The sequence below is a fragment of the Callithrix jacchus genome, chromosome 3 (assembly GCF_049354715.1).
Source record: "Callithrix jacchus isolate 240 chromosome 3, calJac240_pri, whole genome shotgun sequence".
NCBI classification, from domain to species: domain Eukaryota; kingdom Metazoa; phylum Chordata; class Mammalia; order Primates; family Cebidae; genus Callithrix; species Callithrix jacchus.
In genome coordinates this window covers 16,716,825-16,738,974 of record NC_133504.1, presented here as the reverse complement: position 1 = coordinate 16,738,974, position 22,150 = coordinate 16,716,825, and the positions used below count along the sequence as shown (strand labels likewise).

General features: G+C 38.2%; 1 long non-coding RNA gene across 4 annotated transcripts in view; it reads left to right on the top strand.

Moving 5' to 3' along the window:
• LOC144581708 (uncharacterized) overlaps window positions 1-22,150 on the top strand; it is a 187,696-nt gene that overhangs the window by 61,415 nt on the left and 104,131 nt on the right. For all 4 annotated transcript variants that reach the window (XR_013532799.1, XR_013532802.1, XR_013532801.1 and 1 more), the window contains one exon: window positions 10,396-10,511. This is a non-coding gene — a long non-coding RNA (uncharacterized LOC144581708). The remainder of the gene's footprint in view (window positions 1-10,395; window positions 10,512-22,150) is intronic.

Genomic DNA, 22,150 nt, shown 5'->3' with positions numbered 1-22,150 from the left:
GAGAAGGTCATCCAAGTAATTTTGTAATGAGTGAGGAGGGTACAGATGAACACAGGAGTCCAAGTTGTTCCTCCTATAGGTCAGTCCTAAAATTCAGAACTCGTCTTTCAATGTCAATGTCAGGTCCAAGTTGCCTGAAGGAACCCTAATGCTTTTTTGTTCTTGTTTTTCCAAGATAATTACTATTGGGCTAATGGTCTGTTTTTGATAGACTATTTCTATCTCGACTGGATACATTCTTTCTAAGTCTGTCTTCGCCCTCTTCTCCTATTGGTTAAAGGAAATCCTTTGTGAAGCTTGTCTCTAGTCTCTAGATATGGGGTCTGGTAATAGGTAATCTACTCATTCTTTTCCATACACTTTGTCTTTATGGAGCAGGTGCGGCAGGGGAGAGGTCATTGCATTTCTGTTTTGAATGTATTCTCTAGAATACATTCAAAGAGAGAGCAAACACACAAGCTCTCTCTTCCTGTGTTGTGGGAAACTTAGGGGCAGTTACTCATGGAATCTTCATTAAAATGCCCTGAGGAGTTTGAGGCTATTGTATTTTACTTGAAAATGAAGAGTATCTTATTTTTAACATTGAACTGTTAATACATGCAGGGAATTGGAAAGAAATGTGAGTCTGACTAAAAGATGATTCGAGAAAAATCCATAGGATTAACTAGAGTGAAAACAGCAAGAGAGTCATGAAAGTAATTTTATTTGGAATTTTTGAATAGATAAACGTTCCAGTTTGTTTTTTAGATTCTGGTAGGAAAATATACAAGCTGTTTCTCCTCCCCCAGAAAAAGCTGATATCAGAAATAAGTAAAAAATGTAGATATATCTTTTCCCATTTACTAAAATTCTTATGGAAAAGGGGCTTCCAATTATCCAAGGAGGGATTTTTGAATAATATGCGTGTGTACTTGCATGATTGACAGAGAATTTTTGAGTCTATTTTCTGTAAAAACATGTATTTATAGAAGGGAAGGTTTAAAAAATAAGGTAAAGTGTGATTATTTATTTTGAGCTTAGTTTTTTTTTCTTTCAAAATTATGAATTTAAAAGAAAATAATATCCAAATATTTCAAGATTCCTTTCAATAAGTATGATCGAGGCACTATTCTTTTCTGATGAGACCTTGCCCCTGGTTTCTGTGACATCATAAAAGAGTGATTCAAGAGGAGCAAATGAACAGTTACACACACACACAGGCATGCTTAAATGCTGGCATTCCTCTTTCCAAGTCTCATGTCTTAAAGAGAGAGTTAATGTTTGTGCTAAAGATGGTGTTAGGCCACGCGGTGGCTCATGCCTGTAATTTCAGCCCTTTGGAAGGCTGAGGGGGATGGATCACGAGGTCAAGAGATAGAGACCATCCTGGTCAACATGGTGAAACCCCGTCTCTACTAAAAATACAAATATTAGCTGGGGGTGGTGGCGCACACCTATAGTCTCAGGTACTCAGGAGGCTGAGGCAGGAGAATCGCATGAAACTGGGAGGCGGAGGTTGCAGTGAGCTAAGATCGCATCGCCGCATTCCAGCCTGGGCGACAGAGTAGCGAGACTCTGTCTCAAGAGAAAAAAAAGATAGTGGTGTTCACTGAACACGACATTGCTGTTCATATTTCTCAATCTCCTTGCAATTATGCAAGACCTTGTGATTAGTTTTGGTCAACGGTTATGGGTGGAAATGATGTGTGATGTTTGCTATTTTAACATAACAGCCTACCCAGCTAATACAAAGGTTTTACACAGCATATACCACACTACACTTTAACTGTTCATATATCCACAATTTTATCTTCCAAGTGTGAGAAAGATCTAAAAGGTGTATTCTGACAGTCATAGACTCTCTCAGTCTATGAGAGGAGGAGGCTGACACATCTTTCTAGCTGGGAGGTCTATAATTTTTCAAAAGAGACAAATTAGAGCAACTGGCCTATTGTAAGAGGACAAGGTGGCCACTTGAATAATTTTAGGGTGCTAACCAATGCCCTTTTCACTTAGGGCACACCTAGGACTACATAGAACATTATCTTGGCCCAATTTAAACATATTTTTAAACTTCCAATTCATGTGTTTAACTTTTAAATATTTAAGCATTTGAATCTTTCTGCTACATTTTAAAGATTCAACATTGACGGCTACTGCATTATCTCAAAGGAAAACGCACCTTAAAATCAATTAGGCTTGTTCTATTTGAATATGCAACACGTGATAATAAAACATTTGAATATTCCCTTCAAAAATTAGCGTTTGACAATAATCTGGCCTACCAAAATTATTTTCCAAGAAAGCAATCACTCAAAGATGCAGTATAAGAGCAAGAAACTGGCCCAACTTCCTATATCACCTTCCTCTCTGTGCAGTGATGTTTCCAAGATTGCAGCTTCTATGACACTCAGTCATTAGGAATATAATCAGTCATTTTCATTGCTGCAAATAGTGCATTGTACAGTCCTCACCAGCAGCTCTGCTGCACCATCTGAGGTCCTAGTTGGAATCAAAGGAGGAAAACAGGATCTGCTACTTGAAAGTATCCATTGATATATTGTTAAAAGTTTTTTTGTTTCAATGGTTTTGTTCAAGACAAACCAACTGGAAGTAATTTCTTTTTTAACTATTAAACAGAACTTTCTCTTTGACATTCTGTAACACTTGCATTTATCTCCAGCTTATTTAATTGTAGCAGGTGTTTCTAATATTTCAGAAAACTCCCAAGTGCAAATCAGTAATATAGGAACATAGAAGGCGTTTAATACCATTAATCCTTCCCCACAATGTAAAAGATTAAATTAAAATTTAAATATAGGATTAAATAGGATTAAAGACTAGGGCTGTCTGCCTCAGAACCAAAGGTATAATTCTGTGTATCCCTTGGGTACTGCAGCTGAAGAAATGCAAAATCATTGTGTTTTCTTAAGAAAAAGAGCTATTGAGAGGGGAAACCTGTTGGTTCCCTGCATCCTAGAGGCTGACTACGTTTATTTCTTTTTATATACAGATGTTCCTAATTTGAAATATCAAGACTCATAGAGTTGAGCTGACAAATTTAAAACTGTCTGCAATTTTGGATTTACAAGCACTGTGCTAGGCACTAGACAGTAGTGAAGAAAACCGAACATGAGTTGTGTCACAATGGTGCTTTGAATACTGATAGAGACACAGATTATACAAATAATGCAAAATTATATTTGTGATAAGGACAGTAAATGAATGGTATTTGCAACTATACCATCATTTAGCAAGGGATGTGATATAACTTGCAGACCAGGCAAATTTTCCTTGTTAGAATGATGATAGAGATGAAATCTGAAGGTTTACTTTTAGTAAATGAAGTGGAAGAGGAAGAGTGTTCCAGGCAGAGACAACAGTATATGTTGAGGACTTGTGTTCAGATGATACTCAGACATTGTATTTTTAAGCTCTTCAAGTTTGATTTGAGTACTTTTTCATTATCTCCCATGTCTTTGCATGCTCAAAGCTTCTTGAATATATGACATATAGTTATACTAACTGATTTCATGTTCTTAGTCTACTAAATCTGTATTATCGCCAGGTCTGTTTCTATTGATTGATTTTTCTCTTCATATGGGCTCTATATTCCTGCTTCTTTATAACTATGGTAAATCTTAACTGCATGCTAGAAAATGTGAATTTTACCTTTTTGGGAGTTGGATTTTTTTTTTATCTGTATACATATTCTTGAATTTTGTCCTAGGATGCTGTTAAAGTACTTAGAAACAATTTGCTTCGTTATGTTGTTGTTATTCTTAAGACTTGTTAAGTGGGACCAGAGCAGCCTTTAGTAGCCAATTTTGCCCATTTAGTAAGGAAGTATTGTTTTTAGTATTCTGTCCAATGCTCCTTGAATTAAGAAGCCTTCCATTCTCACTGGTGGGCACACAAGCTATCCCCAGCTCTGGGTGAGCCCTAGGGGTTGTCTCCTCTGCTCCTTGGGTGTTTCTTTTTCCAGCCTTGGAAAATTTGCTCACATGCATATCCTTATCAATATTTGGCTGAATACTCAAAGGGAACCCTCTGCAGATCTCTGGGCTTTCTTTCTCCGTAATTTTCTCCTCTGCAGTACTCTGCCCTCTCCAACTAAAAAACAAACAGTCAGGGAGACTATAAAAGAAAATAGTATTTACTCAGAAGTAGCATTGCGATGGGAATATGCATACCATGTAAATTATGTGTATATTCAAAGAGGTTGAGGCAATGAGAAGTTTTTAAAGGCAAATGAGGAAGATTACCTAGGTTTTTTTTTTTTTTTTTAATCAATCATCCTTAGCTACCAAGATCAATAATAAGGGAAAATCAGGTTTTTTTTTTTAATCAATCATCCTTAGCTGCCAAGATCAATAATAAGGGAAAATCAGTCCAATGTTAAACAGGAAATTGCTAGGCAGATATCCTTGCAGAAGCATTTACTGAACAAGGTTATTGTGACCTTTGTGCAAGGTTGTGGTTTTTGCAATCTGTTTTGATATTTTTGTTATCAGGCCAACATGCTTGAGAACCCTCCCTTCATGGCCTTCCCCAGCTCCATTTTGTCACGGCATGACACAAATGACTCCATTTTGATTCTGACAACTTTGACTGCCCTGTGAACTCTTGCTTCCTTGGCCTCCTTGAACTCTTAGCTCCAACACCTCAACTCAGGGAAGTCAATGGACTTCTTCTGGGTTCTTCATCTTTTTCTATTTTGTGCCTCTACAAGAAAATGCAAGAGACTGGGTAATTTATAAAGAAGAAAAAATTAATTTTCTCACAATTCTGAAAGCTGAAACACCCAATATCAAGGCACTATCAGGTATAATTGGTGAGGGATGCTCTCGGCTTCCAAGACAGTGCTTTATCAACACGTTCTCTGGAGAGGAAAACTGTCTTCACACATGCATGGTAGAAGGTGGAGGGGCAAGTGTGAAGCATCTTTTATAAGGACCATAGTCCCACTCGTTAAGGGAGGAGCTCTCATGCCTAATTTCTTGTTGAAAGCTCTGCCTTTTAATACTCTCACATTGGCCAGTAAGTGTTATCACCTATATTTTGGAAAGCACACATTCAAACTATTGCACCCTCCCTGTACTGCAGCCTGGAAACTCTTTAGGCAGTGAGCTGATCCAATTGCAGGGCTCACCTTGTTTGCTTTCCTTGTCTTGGGAATTGCAGTCCTGTGCTACCAGTGTCTACAAGCCATTGTTTCATGTCTTATCCACTTTTGTGGTTATTTCACATTGCAGGGTAAATTAAGTCTGTGTTATTCTATCATGGCAGGAAGTGAAAGTTTGAATGACACTGATAAAACACCTGTATGGCTAGAATTATATGCTGCCAGATAAGACCAGAGTAATAGACTAGCAGCAAGCAGATATTCCAATCTGAAAAACATGAATGCATCTTTTTCTCTTTTCCTTTTCATGGCACAATGTGTATATACCAGCATAAGGCATCTGTTTACTTGGAGCGGGGAATGTGACATAAAGGAGACAGAGGCGTATCTTTATGTTATTTTGATTATTATTATTATTATTATTATTATTTTTGAGACAGAGTCTCATTCTGTCACCCAGGCTGGAGTGCAGTGGTGGAATCTCAGCTCACTGCAACCTCCACCTTCCAAGTTCAAGCAATTCTCCTGCCTCAGCCTCCCGAGTAGCTGGGACTATAGGTACCCAACAGCTGGCCTGGCCTAAGTTTTATATTTTTAGTAGAAGTGGGGTTTCACCAAGTTTCCCAGGTTGGTCTTGAACTCCTGACCTCAGGTTATCCACCTGCCTTGGCCTCCCAAAGTGTTGGAATTACAGGCGTGAGCTACCATGCTTGGCCTGGTATTTTGATATTGAGGATACAAGGTGAACTGGGAGACCTGGAGAGCCTAGCATGGAGCAAAGAGGGCAGGATGCCTGGGGATTTGGTGTAGTCAAGGCTAGCAGAAAAGAAGGATGATGAGATCAGTAGCACTTTATGATCCCTACTGGGAGGGTCCCAGAACAACCACTTCATGCACAGGCCAGCCAGGACCCACAAAACCCTGTGGGGTTTCAAACAGTTATTTCTCTGTCCACCAGCAGCATGAGATCATGTGTTATCTCCATTTCTCTCATAAACTTCATTGTCACCTAGGAGAAAGGATAAGAGAGAGGACAGAACTCTGATCTGGCATTTTCCTGGCTCATTTAAAAAGCCCAAGTTGCTTAGAGACTGCTTAAATGGGCATGCACCCAAATCTCTCCATCTTTTGAGTTACCAGATTCTTTTCCTTCTGATACCTCTCAGGATAAGGTATATTAAGTAAGACCAGATCAGTTAATAGAAAATAAAAGAGGTTTTTTTTTTTGTTTGTGTTTGTTTTACACATCTGAATGTTGTGTGAGTAAATCTGCAGTCTCGCCATAAAGTTAAGAATTTCTATTTTAATAATGGAGTGTCAGTTATGTTTTTAAGTATAGGTAGTTTGGCATCGAGACAGTATCATATTGATGTTTTCAAAAGCACAAAGTGAATTTCAAAAATTCACTCAGCCAAAGTAAGTGAACAATTAAAGCTTAGAGATCTTTCAGAGACTGCTATAGTACCAAATGCAAAAACTGATGGAAAATGCTCAGATTTTAAGAATATATTTATCATAATCCTTCATGTATTTATATCTGTAGAGTTTACCACTATCCCAAGGCACCTAGATGACATGTTACTAATATAATAAAGTTAGAAGAAAGACAAATCTCATTTTTATAAATGTGAACCCATTTTGAATTCAAACCACTATATATTTTTAAAAATTCCTCATCTCTTTTCAGTGGGAGAACCAGCTAGTCCAAGAAAAAAAAATTACAACGGTTATTTTTACCACATGCATCAAAGTGCATTGCCTAAAGCCATGTACTCTTTAAGGAAGTGAAAACCCATAAAAATAATTCTATATTAAGAGGAATATCATTATTTTTTCTTAGACTGGAGGCTTCATCTTTACCTTGGGCATTCCCAAGTGTCCAATCCTATTGTTAACAACTGTCACAATTTATGAAGTTCTTTGAGTGTGCCTTATCTGTATGGCTGGTAAATCAGAATAATAAGGAGATTTGGCCCTTGAATTAATTAGTAGCTGCTTGATTTGACTAATCTCTTCTAGTCCCTACTTTAGCTGGTACTGTCTTGTAAATCTTACTTTTGGAAATGGCTGACACAAAATTTTCTAGTAATTTTGCTTCTTGATACCAGTTGTATTAGTCTTTCCTCATGCTGCTAGTAAAGACATATCTGAGACTGGGTAATTTATAGAGGAAAGAGGTTTAATTGACTCGTAGTTCAGCATGGCCTGGAAGGCCTCAGGAAACTGACAGTAATGGCGGAAAGGGAAACAGGCACATCCTTCTTCACATGGCAGCTAGGAGACCTGCAAAGCAAAGTGGGAAGAGCCCCTTTTAAAACAATCAGAACTCATGAGAACTCCCTCACTATCATGAGAACAGCATGAGGGTAACTGCCCCCATGATTCAATTACCTCTCACTAGAACCCTCCCATGACACATGGGGATTATGGGAACTACAATTCAAGATGAGATTTGAGGGAGGACACAGCTGAATCATATCACCAGCAATCCCTTTTGTCATGTACCTAATGCAGGAAGAAAGTTGAAGTTTTACATTCTGAAGTGCTATTCCATCTTTAAAAATCAAAACTTTATTTCTGTTTGACTATCCCCTTCCATATTTTAATTTAAGTGGATTTATATCCAGTAGATTTCTTTGTTTTATTTTTATTACACATACATGAATATATGATTGCTAGGAAATAACTGAAAGATATAGATAAGTAAAATAGAATTTAAAAGTCACTTATACCAACAACAGCCTGGAGGTAATCACTGTTATCTTCATCTCATTGTATATTTTTCAGATTTCATGTTATTGTCATTCATAAACATAAAAAGACATCATGCTTCTTTTATTTATCAATATATTATAAATCTATTTCTTTGCCAGTAAATATTATTTTAAAACATTATTTTAAAAGGATGTTCCATTACATGAATATGTCATACTTTACTCAATAAAGCCCTCATTTTTGGATATTCAAGTTCTCTCAATTTTTAAAAAATATTCCTAACAGGCCAGGTGTGGTGGCTCACACCTACAATCCCAGCATTTTGGGAGGCTGAGGCGGGTGGATCATGAGTTCAAGATATTGAGACCATCTTGGTCAACAAGGTGAAACCCGGTCTCTACTAAAAATACAAAAATTAGCTGGGCATGGTGGCGCACGCCTGTAGTCCCAGCTACTTGGGAGACTGAGGAAGGAGAATTACTTGAACCCAGGAAGTAGAGCTTGCGGTAAGCCGAGATCATGCCGTTGCACTCCAGCCTGGGTAACAAGAGCGAAACTCTGTCTCAAAAAAAAAAAAAAAAAATTCCAAACATAGCTACACAATTTTACAAACACAGTTGTAAAAACAGGTAAATGTTTGCATATATCATAAACTGCTTCCTTAAAATTAATTGAGAAATGTGTAATGAATTCAGATGTCTTAAAATTGACCCCTGCTGCCATTTTCCTAATTACGGAAAAGTGTAAAATATATAAGTTACTTTTCCCCCCTCATCATAGAAAAATGCCGCATAACAGTGCTACACTGAGGCGTCAAGAGAGTCAATTACGCATCCTCAGACTCCCAGTAGTGCTAATTAGGTTTGCATAACCTGTTTCACCATGTGGCTTCGTTCACAAGGTATGGGCTGCTAATGACCAAATGACTTATTAAAACATAATGTACTCAAACCAGTTAAAAACGATAATCATAAAGCTCAACCTGTATAATTCTACTGGGAAAATAAAATGCAATTTATAGGACATCTGATAGGAAAAATTACAGCTTTTATTCCTGTAAATTTGCTGTGAATTATGATTCCATTTTGGCTAGATCCTGACTCGAGCATACAGGAAGCATCTAGTAATCAGTTTGCTCCTAGAGTCCTAATGGTCAAATACAAGGCAGATGAGCTAATGATTGAATTGTGGAAAGGATCCCAGGAAGACCAGGGCTGCACAGTTTCTGTTTCTTCATTCCCTTTTCTATGTTAAGAAAAGAAGAGATAGAGAGAGAGAAAATGAAGGAGAAAAGCCAGAGACAGAAAGAGAGAGTGAGGCACTGATTGGCTTGGCCTGGGAAGTACTCAAGCAGGTAATTGTTGGTTATTTCATCTTTTAGATCCCTGTGTCTCTGACTTATAGAGGATCAGTTGAAGCAAACAATTTAGAAAGTAAACCCACTAAGCAATAAGCTTTAGGCAATGCATTTGGAGCCCATCAGAGAGCATAACTATTTTGGTGGTAATTATAAGTGCACGGTTGGAAAACTAAAACTCACATGTCCAGATCTGTCTCTGATTACAAGTCTGAAAGATAGAGAAAATGAGCAGTATAATTTACAGGCAGCTGGCAAGTGCAGTTTTATTTCCAGATGACGTTGCCAGAAAGCTTCTCTGGTTTAAAAACAGAGTCATAATTTTTAAAACAAATCAAAATATTAACACTTTTAACTTCCAATTATTTATTTAAAAGATATATTATGAATATTATATATATATATATGTATATTTCAGGAAAACCAATGTGTAATATAGAGGGAATTAATAATATAAAACATACCAAAGGGTATAGAAAATAATAAAGTGACTACTCATGGCTGGACAAATACTGCCAAGGCTGTTTGTCTTTCCTCACCAATTGATTGTCACATATGTAAACATTGCCAAATATTATGTAACAATTTTGTATATTCTTTAACTTTACATAAATACATTTTTCCTGTATATATTTTTCTGTAACTTGATATATATTTCTAAGAATCAACCATATAATACCTGTAGTACTAGGTCATTTGTTATAATGTCTATTTTTCTTGACATTAATATAACTATATATAGCTATTTTGGCTTTTTAAAGTTACTATAGTTTTTCTGTGTATATAGTCACAAATTGGTATATGCTTTTGCTTTTATGTATGCCTCTTGATCTGATTGTTTGGGTCCCACCAAAATTCACTGTTAAAATGTAATCTCCAGTGCAATAGTAAGAAGAGGTAGAGAATTTGGGAGGTGATTAGGTCATGAGGGCTCTACCCTCATGAATGGGACTAATGTCCTTAGAAAAGAGGCTTGAGAAAGTCTGCCCCATTTCCATGTGAGGACATATAGAAAGCACCACCTATGAAAAATGAGCGCTAATCAGACACCGAATCTGCTGGAGCTTGATCCTCAACTTCCCAGCCTCCACAATAGTGAGCAACAAATTACTATTATTTTTTTTCTCTCCAGAATAAACTAACTATGATATTACCAGAGACAAAGTGAATTTGACTTTCAGTTTTATAGAATCTACCAATGACTCTTCTCTTTTTAAAGGCCTGGCAGCTCTCTGGGGGCTGGAAGAAGACCATGAAGCTGTAAGTGCTTTAGAGGAATGGGTTTGCCAAAATGGATGTGAGAGGCCCAGGGAGGAGGCTGGGCCAATGCTTAAGGTAAAGACCCAGTTCACAGTTCCAGCTAAACTTGACCTTACCCATAGTTTTAATAACATAAGTAACAACTATTTCTCCTAAGTAACAAGCAAATATACTGCTGGCTTAGAAATAGTGGGCTATTTTTCCTTTTGAATTCAGGTTTCCTTTTCTTTTTTTATCTTCCTTACCTCGAAGTAGCACCAGACAGATGCATTCAGTTTTCTGTTCATGTATTCTCCAGGGAGAGTCGGGGGGAAATTTTTTCTTTTGTAGTGGCTGGAAAGTATATATATTTTTTTTTTTTTTAATAACAAGGTAAAGTTGTCTATGACACTTCAAAAGTAGAGTCTTTGGTTTCCTGCTGGGGACCAGCAAAGCAGCTGCTATGAGATCAAAGTTTCAGTAGATGTCTTGCTCAGAAAAAATTAGAAAATGAAATCCCCTGGAAATAGATCTTCGTTCCTTTATGTAGTTTAGTTTAGGTTATGATTTCAATGGAGTCTTCAATCAGAACTGTAATGAAGGTTTATCTTCCTCAAAATGAGATAAACTGGCCAAAATAATCCCCTACTTGCATAAACATACAATTTCCAATAACAGTCAGTGGTTGTTAATGTTTCTTTATTTTGTATCTAACACCTGCTCTATGCATTCCCTCTTCCTAGGGTGTTATTTTGGGACTGAGTGCAGATATGAGAGATGTGTGCTAAAAGGTCATCAGTTTAGAAGCAGCCCTAGATCCCCTGGGATCCTGCCCAGCAGAATCTTCCCCTTTGTAACATAGGCTTTGGGAATTCATGAGAGATTTAAAGAAAGGAAGAGACGCTTAGGAAAAGAATTCAAAGGGCACTGGGAAAATGCTGAGGATATAGGGGCAGGGACTGTGGTTGGAGCAGAGAGGAACAGGAGATATGGAGATATTTATGGCAATGAGTTGCCGCTCAATTCATATTGGATGACTAAAATGAGGTGTGTCTTCCCTCTGAGAAACCTAAATGGAAGGAATCCTTCTTCATCTTTTATCTGCAGTGAGTAGGTACTCCACAGAACAGATGTTTAATCAAATCTGAACTGAAAGAAACATTTTAAACTCACATGTCAGAAAATCACAGAATAAACAGAAACTAGCAAGAGATTTTAATTTCGATTTTCTATTTGTGATAGTCACTGGTAAGAAAAAACTATAACATAAAATAACAACGTATATTCTAGTTAGTCTCAAGCAGAATTTTTGGGGATTGCTATTGAAAGTTCTATGTAATCATTCTTTATATCAAAAGCGTATTTGCCTGTGCTTGGTGGCTCATGTCTATAATCCTAGCACTTTGAGAGGCCAAGGCAAAGGAGTTGCTTGAGCCCAGGAGTGGGAAACCAACCTGGACAACATGGCAAAACCCCATCTCTACTCAAAATACAAAAATTAGCTATGCATGGTTGCACATACCTGTAGTTCCAGCTACCTGGGGGTCTGAAGTGGGAGGATTGCCTGAGCCCAGGAGGTCCAAACTGTGGTGAGCAGTGATCATGCCATTGCGCTCCAGTCTGGATGACAGAGTAAGAAAAAACTCCTGAAACTGATAAGCAACTTCAGCAAAGTCTCAGGATATAAAATCAATGTGCAAAAATCACAAGCATTCCTATACACCAATAACAGACTTAGAGCCAAATCAAGAACGAACTGCCATTCACAATTGCTACAAACAGAATAAAATACCTAGGAATACAACTTACAAGGAACGTAAGCGACCTCTTTAAGGAAAACTACAAACCACTGCTCAATGAAATAAAAAAAGGACACAAACAGATGGAGAAGCATTCCATGTTCATAGTTAGGAAGAATCAATATCGTGAAAATGGCTATACTGCCCAAAGTAATTTACAGAATCAATGCTATCCCCATCAAGCTACCATTGACTTTCTTCACAGAACTGGAAAAAACCACCTTGAACTTCATATGGAACCAAAAGAGAGCCCACATAGCGAAGTCAATCCTAAGCAAAAAGAACACAGCAGGAGGCATCACACTACTGGACTTCAAACTATACTACAAGGTTACAGTAATCAAAACAGCATGGTACTGATACCAAAACGGAGATATAGACCAATGGAACAGAACAGAGGCATTGGAGGCAACACAGCATATCTACAACCATACAATCTTTGATAAACCTGACAAAAACAAGCAAGGACTCCCTGTTTAATAAATGGTGTTGGGAAAACTGGCTAGCCATTTGCAGAAAGCAGAGACTGGACCCCTTCCTGACACCTTACACTAAAATTAACTCCAGATGGATTAAAGACTTAAACATAAGACCTGGCACCATAAAAACCCTAGAAGAAAATCTAGGCAAAACCATTCAGGACATAGGAGTAGGCAAGGACTTCATGAACAAAACACCAAAAGCACTGGTAACAAAAGCCAAAATAGACAAACGGGACCTAATGAAACTCCACAGCTTCTGCACGGCAAAAGAAACAGTCACTAGAGTGAATTGGCAACCAACAGAATGGGAAAAAATTTTTGCAGTTTACCCATCTGACAAAGGGCTGATATCCAGAATTTACAAAGAACTCAAACAGATTTACAAGAAAAAAACAAACAAGCTCATTCAAAAATGTGCAAAGGATATGAACAGACACTTTACAAAACAAGACATATATGAGGCCAACAAACATATGAAAAAACGCTCATCATCACTGGTCATTAGAGAGATGCAAATCAAAACCACATTGAGATACCATCTCACGCCAGTTAGAATGGTGATCATTAAAAAATCTGGAGACAACAGATGCTGGAGAGGATGTGGAGAAAAAGGAACGCTTTTCCACTGTTGGTGGGAGTGTAAATTAGTCCAACCATTGTGGAAGACAGTGTGGCGATTCCTCAAGGACCTAGAAATAGAAATTCCATTTGACCCAGCAATCCCATGACTGGGTATATATCCAAAGGACTATAAATCGTTCTACTATAAGGACTTCATGCACAGGAATGTTCATTGCAGCACTGTTTACAATAGCAAAGACCTGGAACCAACCCAAATGCCCATCGATGATAGACTGGATTGGGAAAATGTGGCACACATACACCATGGAATATTATGCAGCAGTCAAAAATGATGAGTTCATGTCCTTTGCACGGACATGGATGAATCTGGAGAACATCATTCTCAGCAAACTGACACAAGAACAGAAAATGAAACACCCCATATTCTCACTCATAGGCGGGTGACGAAAAATGAGAACACATGGACACAGGGAAGGGAGTACTACACACTGGGGTCTATTGGGGGAAATAGGGGAGGGACAGCACGGGGGGGGGAGCTTGGGAGGGATAGAAAGGGGAGAAATGCCAAATGTGGGTGAAGGGGCAGAAGGCAGTAAAACACACTGCCATGTGTGTACCTATGCAACTATTTTTCATGTTCTGCACACGTACCCCAAAACCTAAAATGCAATAAAAAAATTAAAAAATTAAAAAAAATAAAGTGTATGTATATTATTTTTAATAAATATATGCATATACATTTAAAATTAATTTTTTTACAAATATTTACAAATAACTCATGGTCTGATGACGTGTGCGGAAACTTGTAAATGATTTGTTAGCTGTAGCATTGCCATATCCCTGTTAATTTTCTTCTCTTACCTTCCACATGCTGTGTTTTATTAGGTTTTACTAAAGCAATGTCTTCAAAGGGGTGTTTAAGAAGGAAAGGTTGGTCAGAATTAGAAAATGCGTTCCTGGGCTGATTTTTGGGATACACCTAACTGACCCTCCGAAAAGGTCAGCTCCATGTGTTTAATCATTACGGTGCATCACCAGACTCCAAAGTGAGGGTGGAACTTATCTACTAAATCTCAGCCTTGCAAGCCAACAGAGTTATTTTCTGATCTCTACTATGTACCACACTAGAAAATAAGTATGTAGACCTTATTGTCAAAGAGGCTATGCACGCTCAAAACACAAACAAGTTTAAAATAATTTGTAATTGTTGAAGCATAAATATGAGATAATGCTATCTGTCTTTGAAAGGCTACGAACTAAGAATTGTTTTTATATTTTAATGGTTAAGAAGAAATTAAAAAAATAATATTTCATGACTCATAAAAATTGTTGGAAATTCAAGCTTCAGTGTCCATAAAGTTTTACTGATCATAGCCACGCTCATTCGTTTATGAATTGTCTATGACTGCTTTGTAATAGCAGGATTAATTTTGTATTCTGCAACTTTGCTGAATTAGTTCATTAGTTCTAACAGTTTTTTAGTGAAGTCTTCTGAATTTCCTACGTAAAATATCATGTTGTCAGCAAAAGAGATAATTTCACTTCTTCCTTTCCTGTGCAGATGCCTTTTTTTTTTTTTTTTCATGCCTAATTCTTCTTGGCTCAGATTTCCAGTACTATGTTGAACAGAGATGGTGAGACTGGTATCCTTGTCTTGTTCCTGATCTTAGAGGAAAAGCTTTCAATTTTTCACTGTTGAGTACAATGTTAGCTGTAGGCTTTTTATATACAACCTTAATTGTTTGGAGGAGCATTCCTTCTATATCAATTGTATCATAAAAGGAAGCTGAATTTTGTCAAGTGCTTTCTCTGCATCAATTGAGAGATCATATACTTTTTGTCCTTCATTTTGTTAGTGTGGTGAATCACATTTGTTGATTTGTATATGTTGAACCAAACTGGTATCGCAGAGATAAATCCCACTTAATCATGGTGAATGATCCTTTAAAAGTACTGTTAAATATGGTTTGCCATTACTTTGTTGAGAAATTCTGCATCTGTTTGTCAGTGATATTGGCCTGAAGTTTTCAGTTTTCTTTTCTTTTCTTTTCTTTTTTTTTTTGAGACGGAGCTTCGCTTGTTACCCAGGCTGGAGTGCAATGGCAAAATCTCAGCTCACCACAACCTCTGCCTCCTGGGTTCAGGCAATTCTTCTGCCTCAGCCTCCCGAGTAGCTGGGATTACAGGCACACACCACCATGCCCAGCTAATTTTTTGTATTTTTAGTAGAGACGGGGTTTCACCATGTTGACCAGGATGGTCTCGATCTCTTGACCTCGTGATCCACCCTCCTCGGCCTCCCAAAGTGCTGGGATTACAGGCTTGAGCCACCGTGCCTGGCCAGTTTTCTTTTCTTGTAGTGTCTTTGTCCAGTTTTCATGCCAGAGTAATGCAGCCTCAAAAATGAGTTTGGAAGTATTCCTTCTTCTTCAATTCTCTGGAAGAGTTTGAGTAGAATTGGTATTAGTTTTTAAAAAATATTTCACAGAATTCAGTTATGAAGCCATCTGGTTCTGGGTGTTTCTTTGATGGGTGACTTTTAAAGCCTGATTTAATACTGTGACTCATTATTCATCTGTTTAGATAGGCAGTTTCCTCATGATTCAGTTTGGTAGGTTATATGTTTCTAGGAATTTATCTATTTTTTTCTAGGTTTTTCAATTCATTAGCACATAATTATTCATAGCAGTCTCAAGGTTCCTTCTATTTCTGTTATCAGTTGTAGTGTCTCCTTTTTTATTCTAAATTAAACAAAAATTTACATTTTTATTTATTTATTTATTATACTTAAGTTCTGTGGTACATGTGCAGATCTTACAGGATTGTTACATAGATATACACATGCCATGGTGGTTTGCTGCCTCCATCCCCCCGTCACATACATTAGGTATTTCTCCTAATGTTATCCCTTCCCAACCTCCCCACCCCCTGCTATTGCTCCCCTAGACCCCCTTCCCCCAACAGACCCCAGTGTGTGGGATTCCCCTCCCTATGTCCATGTGTTCTCATTGTTCAGCACCCACTTATGGGCGAGAACATGCAGTGTTTGGTTTTCTGTTCTTGTATCCGTTTGCTGAGGATGATGGTTTTATCCATGTCCCTGCAAAGGACATGAACTCATCCTTTTTTATGACTGCATATTATTCCATGGTGTATATGTGCCACATTTTCTTTATCCACTCTATCACTGATGGGCGGTTGGATTGGTTCCAAGTCTTTGGTATTGTAGACAGTGCTGCAATGAACATACGTGTACATGTGTCTTTATAATAGAATGAGTTATAATCCTTTGGGTATATACTCAATAATGGGATTCTGGGTCAAATGGTATTTCTATTTCTAGATCCTTGAGGAATCTCCACACTGTCTCCAACAATGATTGCACTAGTTTACACTCCCACCAACAGTGTAAAAGTATTCCTATTTTTCCACATCCTCTCTAGCATCTGTTGTCTCCAGATTTTTTAATGATCGCCATTCTAACCGGCATGAGATGGTATCTCAATGTGGTTTTGATTTGCATTTCTCTAATGACCAGTGATGATGAGAATTTTCTCATGTTTGTTGGTCTCATATATGTCTTCTTTTGAAAAGTGTTCATTTATATCCTTTGCCCACTTTTTGCTAGGGTTGTTTTTTACTTGTAAATTTTTTTTTAGTTCTTTGTAGATTCTGGATATTAGCCCTTTGTCAGATGGGTAGATTGCAAATTTTTTTTTCCATTCTGTTGGTTGCTGGTTCACTCTAATGATTGTTTCTTTTGCTGTGCAGAAACTCTTAAGTTGAATTAAATCCCATTGGTCTATTTTGGCTTTTGTTGCCATTGCTTTTGGTGTTGGAAGTCCTTGCTTATGCCTGTGTCCTGAATGTTATTGCCTATGTTTTCCTATATTGTTTTTATGGTGTTACATCTTACATTTAAATCTTTAATCCATCTGGAGTTAATTTTTGTATAAGGTGTAAGAAAGGGGTCCAGTTTCAGCTTTCTGCACATAGTTAGCCAATTTTCCCAACACCATTTGTTAAACAGGGAATCTTTCCCCATTGCTTGTTTTTGTCAGGTTTGTCAAAAATCAGATGGTTGTAGATGTGTGCCATTACTTCTGAGGCCTCTGTTCTGTTTCATTTGTCTGTATCTCTGTTTTGGTACCAGTACTATGCTCTTTTGATTATTGTGGCCTTATAGTATAGTTTGAAGTCAGGTAGCATGACGCCTTCAGCTTCGTTCTTTTTGCTTAGGAATGTTGGCTATGCAGGATCTTTTCTGGTTCCATATGAAGTTTAAGGTGTTTTTTTCTGGTTATGTGAAGAAGGTCAATGGTAGCTTTATGGGGATAGCATTGAATCAATCTATTACTTTGGGCAGTATGGACATTTTCACAATATTGATTCTTCTAACCATGAGCATGAAATATTTTCCCAACTGTTTGTGTCCTCTCTTATTTCTCTGAGCAGTGGTTTATAGTTCTTGAAGAGGTCCTTTACATCCTTTGTTAGTTATATTCCTAGGTATTAGATTCTCTCTGTAGCAATTGTGAATGGGAGTTCGCTCATAATTTGACTCTCTTTTGTTAGTCTTTTATTGGTGTATAGGAATGCTTATGGTTTTTGCACATTGATTTTTGCATCCTTAGACTTTGCTGAATTTGCTTATCAACTTAAGGAGATTTGGGGAAGAGACAATGGGGTCTTTTAAATATATAATCATGTCATCTGCAAATAGAGACAATTTGACTTTCTCTTTTCCTAACTGAATACCTTTGTTTCTTTTTCTTGCCTAATTGCTCTGGCTAGAACTTCCAATACTATGTTGAATAGGTACCATGAGAGAGGGCACCCTTGCCTAGTGCCAATTTTCAAAGGGAATAATTCTAGTTTTTGCCGATTCAGTATGATATTGGCTGTGGGTTTGTCATAGATAGCTTTTGTTATTTTGAGATACGTTCCATCGATACCTAGTTTATTGAGAGTTTTTAGCATAAAGCGCTGTTGAATTTTGTCGAAGGCCTTCTCTGCATCTATTGAGATAATCATGTGGGTTTTCTCTTTGGCTCTGTTTATGTGGTGGATTATGTTTATTGATTTGCATATGTTACACCAGCCTTGCATCCTTGGGATGAAGCCTACTTGATCGTGATTGATAATCTTTTTGATGTACTGTGGTTCATTTGGCTTGCCAGTATTCTATTGAATATTTTTGCATTGATGTTCATCATGGATATTGGCTTAAAATTTTCATTTTTAGTTGTGCTTCTGCAGGTTTTGGTATTAGGTTGATGTTGGTCTCATAAAATGAGTTATGGGTATTCCCTCTTTTTGTATTGTTTGGAATAGTTTCAGAAGGAATGGAACCAGCTCCTCATTGTATCTGGTAGGATTTGGCTGTGAACCCATCTGGAGCTGGATTTTTTTTGGTTGGTAGACTATTAACTGCTGCCTCAACTTCAGACCTTTTTATTAGTCTCTTTAGGGATTCAACTTCTTCCTGGTTTAGTCTTGGGAGCATATAAGTGTCCAGGAGTTTATCCATTTCTTGTAGATTTACTGGTTTCTGTGCATAGAGTTGTTTGTAGTAATCTCTGATGGTAGTTTGTAATTCTGTTGAATTGTTGGTGATATCCCCTTTATCATTTTTTAATTGCATCTATTTGATTCTTCTCTTTTTTCTTTTTTATTAGTCTGGCTAGCATTCTATTTTGTTGATCTTTTCAGAAAACCAGCTCCTTGATTTATTGACTTTTGAAAGGTTTTTGTGTCTCAATCTCCTTCAGTTCTGCTCTGATCTTAGTTATTTCTTGTCTTCTGCTAGGTTTTGAATTTGTTTGATCTGCTCCTCTAATTCTTTTAATTTTGATGATAGGGTGTTGATTTTTGATGTTTCCTCACTTCTCATGTGGGCATTTAGTGCTATAAATATCCCTCTAGACACTGCTTTAAATATGTCCTGGAGATTCTGATATGTTGTATCTCCATTCTCATTGGTTTTGAAGAACATCTTTATTTCTGCCTTTATTTCATTATTTTTCTAGTAGTCAATCAGGAGCAGGTTGTTCAGTTTCCATGTAGTTGTGCAGTTTTGCATGAGTTTCTTAGTCCTGAGTTCTAATTTGATTGCACCATGGTCTGAGAGACTAGTTTGTTATGATTTCCATTCTTTTCCATTTGCTGAGGATTATGTGGTCCATTTTAGAGTAAGTGCCATGTGGTGCTGAGAAGAATGTATATTCTGTGGATTTGCAGTGGAGAGTTCCGTAGAGGGTCTGCTTGGTCCAGACCTGAGTTCAAGTCCTGGAGATCTGAGTTCAAGTCCTGGATATCCTTGTTAATTTTTGTCTCATTGATCTATCTAATATTTACATTGGAGTGTTAAAGTCTCTCACTATTATTATGTGGGAGTCTAAGTCTCTTTGTAGGTCGTTAAGAACTTGCTTTATGTATCTGAGTGCTCCTGTATTGGGTGCATATACATTTAGGATAGTTAGCTCTTCTTGTTGCATTGATCCCTTTACCATTATGTAATGCCCTTCTTTGTCTCTTTTGATCTTTGTTAGTTTAAAGTCCATTTTATCAGAGACTAGGATTGCAACTCTTGCTTTTCTTTCCTTTCCATTTCCTTGGTAAAACTTCCTCCATCCCTTATTTTGAGTCTTTCTGTGTCTTTGCATGTGAGATGGGTTTCCTGAATGCAGCACTCTGATGGGTCGTGACTTTTTATCCAATTTGCCAGTCTTTGTCTTTTGATTGGGGCATGTAGCCAGTTTACATTTAAGGTTAATATTATTACATGTGAATTTGATCCTGCCATTTTGATACTAGCTGGTTGTTTTGCCCATTAGTTCAGTTTCTTCACTGTGTGGATTGTCTTTACCATTTGTTACGTTTTTGGAATGGCTGGTACTGGTTGTTCCTTTCCATGTTTAGTGCTTCCTTCAGGAGCTCTTGTAAGGCAGGCCTCGTGGTGACAGAATCTCTCAGCAATTGCTTATCTGTAAAGGATTTTATTTCTCCTTCACTTATGAAGTTTAGTTTGGCTGGATATGAAACTCTGGGTTGAATGTTCTTTTGTTTAAGGATGTTGAATATTAACCCCCACTCTCTTCTGGCTTGTAGGGTTTCTGTGGAGAGATCCACTGTGAGTCTGATGTGCTTCTCTTTGTGGGTATCTTGACCTTTCTCTCTGGCTTCCCTTAGCATTTTTTTCCTTCATTTCAACCCTGGTGAATTTTGATGAATATGTGCCTTGGGGTTGCTCTTCTTGAGGAATATTTTTGTGGTGTTCTCTGCATTTCCTGGATTTGAATGTTGGCCTGCCTTGCTTGGTTGGGGAAGTTCTCCTGGATAATATCCTGGAGAGTGTTTTCCAGCTTGGATTCATTCTCCCCATCACCTTCGGGTACACTGATTGAACATAGATTAGGTCTTTCACATAATCCATATTTCTTGGAGGCTTTGTTCATTTCTTTTCACTCTTTTCTCTAGTCTTGCCTTCTCGTTTTAGTTTGTTGTTTATCTTCAATCTCTGATATCCTTTCTTCTGCTTGATTGATTCAGCTATTGAAACTTGTTTATGCTTCATGAAGTTCCAGTGCTGTGTTTTTCAGCTCCATCAAGTCGTTTATGTTCTTCTCAAAGCTGGTTATTCTAGTTAGCATTTCGTCTAACCTTTTTTCAAGTTCTTAGTTACTTTGCATTGAGTTAGAACATTTTCCTTTAGCTCAGAGAAGTTCATGATTACCCAACATCTGAAGCCCGCTTCTGTCAATTCATCAAACTTATTCTCCATCCAGTTTTGTTCCCTTGCTGATGAGGAGTTGTGATTCCTTGGAGAAGGAGAAGTGTTGTGAGTTTTGGTGACTTCAGCATTTTATGTTGATTTCTTCCCATCTTTTTGGATTTATCTACCTTTGGTCTTTGTAGTTGTTGACTTTTGGATGGGGTCTCTGAGTGGATGTCCTTTTTGTTGACATTGAGGCTATTTCTTTTCTAGTTTTCCTTCTGAAAGTCGGGCCCCTCTGCTGCAGAACTTCTGGAGGTCCACTCCAGACCCTGCTTGCCTGGGAATCACCCACAGGGGCTGCAGAACAGCAAGGATTGCTGCCTGTTCTTTCCTCTTGTAGCTTTGTCTCAGAAGGGTACCCACCAGATGTCAGCCAGAGCTCTCCAGTATGAGGTGATTCCTTGGATATACAGGGGTCAGGAGCCACTTGAGGAGGCAGTCTGTCCCTTGTCAGTGCTCAAGTGCTGTGCTGGGAGCTCTGTTGCTACTTTCAGAGCTGCTGGGCAGGGATGTTTAAACTCACAACTGCTCCTTTTCCCAGGTGCTCTGTCCCAGGAAGCTGTGGCTTTATTTATAAGTCCGTGACAGGCTGCTGCCTTTTTTGTGAGATGCCCTGCCTAGCAAGAAGTCTAGTTACAGTCTGCCTGCAGAGGATTTGTTGAGCTGCTGAGGGCTTCCCACTGCTGCTGTGTAAACTTCTTTGTGCTTTTGTTTACACAGGTAAGGTTAGAGCTGCCTCAGTAACGGCAGACACCCCTCCTACCATGGAGTGTGACTGTGCAGGGTGGAGCTCAAACTGCTGTGCTGGCTGCGAAAATCCTAAGCCAGTGGGATTCAGTTGATTGGTCTACATGGGGGTGGGACTCACAGAACCATATTTCCTGGGTCCCTGCCTTCAGCCCCCTTTCTCTCGGGGGTATGGGTGACTCTGTCTCTGAGGCACTCCAGGTGCCAGTCAAATATCCGCTCATATTTGTGCTGCTAATTCATAGTGCTCCTGAATCAGCTGCCCACATTTGCCCTGAAAACCCGCAGTGCCTTCATCATGCGGGAATCTCCTGGTCTGTGAGCTACACAGCATCCGAACTGAAGCTC